Source organism: Rutidosis leptorrhynchoides, chromosome 5 (genome assembly GCF_046630445.1).
Source record: "Rutidosis leptorrhynchoides isolate AG116_Rl617_1_P2 chromosome 5, CSIRO_AGI_Rlap_v1, whole genome shotgun sequence".
In the NCBI taxonomy this organism is placed as follows: domain Eukaryota; kingdom Viridiplantae; phylum Streptophyta; class Magnoliopsida; order Asterales; family Asteraceae; genus Rutidosis; species Rutidosis leptorrhynchoides.
Genome location: NC_092337.1, coordinates 433,778,324 through 433,785,568, shown reverse-complemented (window position 1 = coordinate 433,785,568; position 7,245 = coordinate 433,778,324).

The following is a 7,245-nucleotide window of genomic DNA, read 5'->3' as shown; positions in this document are numbered from 1 at the left end:
TTAAATTTTACCAAAGTTTCCAAACATATTGGCGTTTGTTTGTTGAATGATAAATGGTGCACTTCATTTGTTCATTCCGTCTGTTGTTACATCACATTTGTTTTTCATTTTGTCGTCAAAATTAGTAGCTTTTGCTGAACTTAATGCCAGTCTTTGAAAATTCGCTGTTTTACCCTGTTGTGTACAATTGACAATATATATACATACAAATAATAACATGCATGGTAATTTAAAATGGGACTTAACATCCCACTTTCAAATCAAATATGAAATATTAGTACAACATAATAAAAATGTTAAAACTTACATAAAAGTATCACAATATTATATGTTTTAAACATAAGTAAATAAAAATAATAAAAGATAAAAATCATAGAAATCACCAACGGGAACTGTATCAATTTGGATAGGAGTTTCAGTTCATGTCGTCGGGCGGGTTCCACGATTGGTTATAGGTGTACTGATAGGCCTGGTTAGGGTCGTAGAGAGTAAATGGTGGTCGCATATCGGGCTGGTGTAGAGGATAGTAAGCAGGTCGGGTCGGTACGTAGTTATTTGGTACCTGAGGTGATAGCTGGCTCATGATCTAATGATGATGATAGTGCCATCTATCATGCTGTCGTTTCCTGGAATGCTCGTACACATTCTCGGCTTGCCACTACTCGTACCGACTATGTCTAGCCTCGTTTGTCATTTCTACCTCATCTATACACTGGTAGACGTCAGTCATAGCTTCCCTAATGACATCCCTAATGTCATCCGCTTCCTCCATTTCCTCATCTGAACCTCTCTCTACCTGTGGATGACGACCATCATATGGTACTGCCTGATTGCGTCTGCTCTTTAATACTTTAGTACCCTGATAGACCTTCAATCCTAAAGTGTCAACGTGTTCCCTACACACCATCAGTGGACCCCCTTGATCCCTATCTACACCTAAATACTCTCCAATGAGAGTAACAAAAATACCTCCTCCTATTATTCCCCCGTCCTGTATTCCTGCCACCATTTTGGACAGATAAAAACCAACACAGTAGGGGATATTAACAAAGCTTCTAGTGTTTCGAATACACTTAAGGTAAAATAAATAGTGTAAGGTCATCTTCTCCTTGTTTTTACCTCTTTGTGTAATCGAATTAGCTAAAAATCTATGTATAATACGAAGCTCTGCTTTGTTAATATCTAAATAGGAGTGTCTTCCTCCCAGCGTAAAAACATTATAATTTGACATACGCCTCCAGACGGCGTCAGCGTCAAAATTCCTATCTACCCGCTCCCCATGATAAATCAAATTTGTACAATCAGGTAGTAGTAATTCACCAGGAGTGTAAATCTGTAAAGCCCTGGCCATGTCCAGCATGGACATCCTATACATCCTACGGCCAAGTAAAAATCTAAGAAAACTCCTATCATCTAACCTAACTACATCCGTATTTAACGCTATAGTACTCATAAGCTCAACACACCATTCCTTATATACAGGCCTACGAATGGTAAATAAACGTTCCCAATCGGGAAAAGAAGAGCTGCTATACCTTTGGATCAGATACTGTCTAACTGAGTTAACTAGTTGGACCCTTTCCAAAGGCTCCCAATCAATTACCCTTAGTACTTTTACATTTTTCGTTACCAGTTTGAATTTGTTACTTTGATACGTCGGGTAATCTCTCCAGATTCGATCAAATATCAAATTAGGATGCAACTGTTCTTCATGAATCGTTGGGTGTTCTATTATCGGATGAATCGGAAATTGTACGTAGGCATTAACATATTCTTGTTGTGGATCATAATATGGTACGTGTTGATCAGGTTGTTGTTGTTCCTGTTGTTGCTCCGGTTCATATTGCATTTATGGTTCAGGTTCTGGAGCAGGTTGCCTAGATGATGATGATGCACCATCAGTATCGTTAAATCTCTATGAGATAGAATTCTCAGAGACCTGCTTTAGCTGACTCATAGGAGAGTTGTGTGATTTGGTTCTCCATAGCTACGTAAGCGTAGCCTCGATTCTTCAGTATCTTTTCTTCTAAACATATAAACGGTCCTTCTCTGCATAGAGTAACAAATTCGGTATTTGAATATGTTTGATTATTTGAACATTTACCTTCATGTGACCATTTTCCGCATTTATAACATCTTTCAAGGTGTCGTGCTCTTCTTTTTGTTGCGGATTTTGATTTTCCTTTACCAAAATGTATCTTATGATGATCTTTCCTGAGTTCTTTCCTCACTTCGTCACATCTGCCTCTTATTACTGACACCAGGTCACTCGGAAGTGTGTCATTATTACGTTTAGTAATCATAGCGTGTAGTAGTAGACCATGGTTCAGATCAAAGGAATTCTTCATCTCGTAAAACCTAAAAAAATAAAAATTCAGAATGGAGGGAGAAGACTAGTTCTTTAGTGTCTGCTAGAGAAAGACCATTCGGATTCCATTTTTAGAAACTACACGAAAACAGAATATCTAACTCTAACAGAAATACATATTACCCTAAAAAGATTTGAATCTCCCCACACTTAGTTCGCTGTGGTGTCAAAATTGTGATTAACTTCGTTGTCAACTTCCATCGGACTATCTATGTAATGTTTAACTCTGTGACCATTAACTTTAAATTCAATCCCATTTGAATTTATTAATTCTACTGTTCCATATGGGAAAACTCTTTTGACTATGAATGGTCCAGACCATCTTGATTTCAATTTTCCAGGAAATAGCTTGAATATTGAATTGAAAAGAAGAACTCTGTCTCCTTTTTTAAATTCTTTTGAACTTCTGATTCTTTTATCATGCCATTTTTTCGTTCTTTCTTTATAGAATAACGAATTTTCATATGCTTCATGTCTTAATTCTTCTAATTCGTTTAGTTGACTTAATCGTAAACGTCCAGCTTCATGTAAATCAAGCTTACATGTCTTCAAAGCCCAAAATGCTTTATGTTCAATTTCTACTGGAAGATGACATGCTTTTCCGTAAACGAGTCTAAAAGGTGTGGTTCCAATTGGAGTTTTGTAGGCTGTTCTAAAGGCCCAGAGTGCATCCTCCAATTTCATGGACCATTCCTTCGGATTTGATCCTACGGTTTTCTCTAGAATACGTTTTAAAGCTCGGTTGGTATTTTCAACTTGTCCACTTGTTTGTGGATGATAAGCGGTTGAGATTTTATGAGTTACTCCATATCTTTTGAGAACTTTCTCAAGTTGATTATTACAAAAATGAGTACCCCGATCACTTATTAAAGCTTTCGGTGTTCCGTACCTTGCAAAAAGTCGTTTTAAGAAGTTGACTAAACTCGTGCATCGTTAGTTGGGAGAGCTTGTGCTTCCGCCCATTTAGATACATAATCAATGGCAATGAGAATGTAGAGATTATTATGAGATTTTGGAAATGGACCCATAAAGTCAATACCCCAAATGTCAAATACTTCACATACTTGAATGATATTTTGTGGCATTTCATCACGTTGACTTATTTTTCCGGCCCTTTGACAAGCATCACAGGATTTACAAAGAAGGTGTGCGTCTTTGAAAATTGTAGGCCAATAGAATCCAGCATCGTAAACTTTTCTTGCTGTGAGTTGAGGCCCATAATGCCCTCCTGTTGGTCCTGTGTGACAATGGTTTAAGATTTGACTAGTTTCATCTCCGAATACGCATCGATGTATTATTCCATCGGGACAACTTTTAAATAAATGTGGATCTTCCCAGAAATAGTGTTTTATATCGCTAAAGAATTTCTTTCGTTTTTGGTATGACAACCCTTTTTCAAGGAATCCACATACTAAATAGTTTGCATAGTCTGCAAACCATGGAATTTCACTATAATCTATCTTCAATAGATATTCATCAGGAAAGTTATCTTGTATGGCCGATTCATTTAGAACTTCTAATTCGGGATTTTCAAGACGAGAAAGATGATCAGCGGCGAGATTTTCTGCTCCCTTTTTGTCTCGGATTTCAATATCGAACTCTTGTAAGAGTAAGATCCAACGGATTAATCGTGGTTTGGCATCTTGTTTCGAAAATAGGTATCTTAGGGCAGAATGGTCGGTATAGACCACCGTTTTAGCTAGAACGAGATATGAACGAAATTTGTCAAAAGCAAAGACAATGGCAAGGAGTTCTTTTTCAATAGTTGTGTAATTTGTTTGTGCTCCTTGTAATGTCTTACTAGCATAATAAATAGGTTGAAATCGTTTTTCAATCCTTTGTCCTAAAACGGCTCCCATTGCAAAATCACTTGCATCGCACATGAGTTCAAATGGTAGATTCCAATTTGGAGTTATCATGATCGGCGCATTAGTGAGTTTTTCTTTAAGAATATTAAAAGATTTGATGCATTCATCTGAAAAAATGAATGGAGCATCCTTTTCTAGGAGTTTATTCATAGGAGTGGCTATTTTAGAAAAATCTTTTATGAAATGTCTGTAAAAACCGGCATGCCCTAGAAAACTCCTAACTCCTCTAACATTGGTGGGATGTGGAAGTTTAGCAATTACATCTACTTTAGCTCTATCCACTTCAATTCCTTCCTTTGAAATTTTATAACCAAGAACGATGCCTTCTTTAACCATGAAATGGTATTTCTCCCAATTAAGAACTAGATTTGATTGTCGCATCTAATAAGCATTCGTTCAAGATTAACTAGACATGTTTCAAAAGTATCACCGAAGACTGAAAAGTCATCCATGAAAACTTCCATGCATTCTTCTATCATGTCATGAAAAATCGCCATCATGCACCTTTGAAAGGTTGCAGGGGCATTGCAAAGTCCAAATGGCATGCGTTTGTAAGCAAAAGTACCATAAGGGCACGTGAACGTGGTTTTCTCTTGATCCTCGGGTGCTATTGGAATTTGAAAGTATCCGGAAAAACCGTCAAGAAAACAATAGTAACTATTTTCGGCTAATCTTTCTAACATTTGATCAATGAAAGGTAAGGGAAAGTGATCTTTTCTGGTGGCGTCATTTAATTTTCTATAATCAATACAAACACGCCAATCTGTTACAGTCCTAGTAGGAATAAGCTCATTTTTTTCATTTGTGATGACAGTCATGCCACCTTTCTTAGGTACGCATTGAACTGGGCTTACCCATGGACTATCAGAGATTGAATAAATTAAACCTGCATCTAGTAGTTTTATAATTTCTTTCTTAACAACATCTTGCATATTAGGATTTAGTCTTCGTTGGCATTGCACATACGTTTTATGACCTTCTACTATAAAGATTTTATATGTGCAATACGAAGGAATTATACCTTTAATATCATGAATCTTCCATGCAATAGCTGGTTTATGAGCTTTTAGCACAGAAATGAGTTGAGATTTTTCTTTTTCAGTAAGAGAAGACGATATTATTACAGGTAATTCAGATTCACCATGTAAATAAGCGTATTCCAAATGGTTTGGAAGTGGCTTTAACTCTAATGTCGGTGGTTCTTCTATCGATGATTTATATCGATATTTGTCTTCCTCTTTTATCATTTGAAGTTCTTCTGTTGTTGGTTCATAATCATTAGCCATGAGTGCGGCTAACATTTCAGCTTCATCAATTGGTTCAGTTCCTTCTCCTAAAGAACATTCTCCCGTTCCTTGTAATTCTGGAAATTCTTCTAACAATTCTGCATGTGAATCTATAGTTTGAATATAATAACATGTATCATCTGCAGATTTCGGTTGTTGCATGGCTCTATCAACAGAAAAGGTAACACTCTCGTCCTCTATACTTAGGGTCATTTTCTTACCAAACACGTCTATTATTGATTTAGCTGTGTTTAAGAATGGTCTTCCTAGTATGAGAGGAACTCGAGAATCTTCTTCCATGTCCAGAATAACAAAATCTACTGAAAATACTAAAGTACCAACTTTAACTAGCATGTTTTCCATTATCCCTCTAGGATATTTTACTGATCGATCGGCTAGTTGTATGCTTATTCGTGTTGGTTTCAATTCGCCAAGGTCTAGTTTAGTGTATAGTGAATACGGCATTAAATTTATACTAGCACCTAAGTCTGCCAATGCTTCTATTGAACTAAGACTACCCAGAAAATATGGAATTGTGAAACTTCCTGGATCTGATAATTTTTCTGGTATCTTATTCAACAGTACTGCAGAACAATTAGTATTCATAGTAACAGCCGAGAGTTCTTCCATTTTCTTTCTAGTTGTGATTAGATCTTTCAAGAATTTAGCATATCTAGGCATTCCTGAAATCACATCAATGAAAGGAAGATTTACATTTATTTGTTTAAACATATCCAAGAATTTGGATTGCTCGGCTTCAAGTCTTTCTTTTCTCATTTTACTCGGGTAAGGAAGTGGTGGTTGGTATGGTTTAACATAAGGCTTAGCCTTAACTTGTGTTATCTTCATTAATCTTTTCAACTACCGGTTCTGTTTTCTTATCTTGTTCAGGCTGTGGTGCTTGTGGAGTAGGAATAGTGTCATCATAAATTACAGGTATTTCATGTGGTTTAAGTGTAATATTACTTCTTGTGGTAATGGCTTTAGCTGTTTCATTCCGGGGGTTAGCATTTGTATCGCTAGGTAGACTTCCCGGTTTTCTTTCACCTATCAACCTTGCTAGGTTGCTTACTTCTTGTTCCAAATTTTGAATAGAAGCTTGTTGATTTCTAAATACTTGAGCATTTTGTTCATTAGTTTGTTTCTGAGATGTGAAAAATTGCGTTTGAGATTCAACTAGCTTCGACATCATATCTTCTAAATTTGGCTTTTTATCATCGGTTTGTGGTGGTTTATTTTGAAAAATAGGTCTTTGCTGGTTGTAAGTATTATTAGGTACTTGTTGATTGCTAGGACCTTGTTGGTTGTTGTATGGAATATTTCGGTTATAATTCTGATTTTGATTGTAGATTGGTCTTGGCGGTTGATAATTATTCTGATAATTATTTCCAGGCCTTTGGTTCATGTATGAAACATTCTCTCTTTGTTCCATTGTTTGTTCAATACTGAGACAATCTTTTGTCAAATGTGGTCCCCCACACTGCTCACAACTAATTCGTATTGAGTGAATATCTTTAGTCATCTTTTCCATTCGTCTCTCAACAGCAACTATCTTTGTAGATATGGAATCAAAGTCATGGCTAGAATCGACTCTAGCTGCTTTAGATGATCTAACGATATCTTTTTCTTGGTGCCACTCATGTGAGTGGGAAGCAGTGTTATCAATAATTTTGTAAGTTTCAGTTGCGGTTTTCTTCATAATGGAACCACCAGCTGCTATATC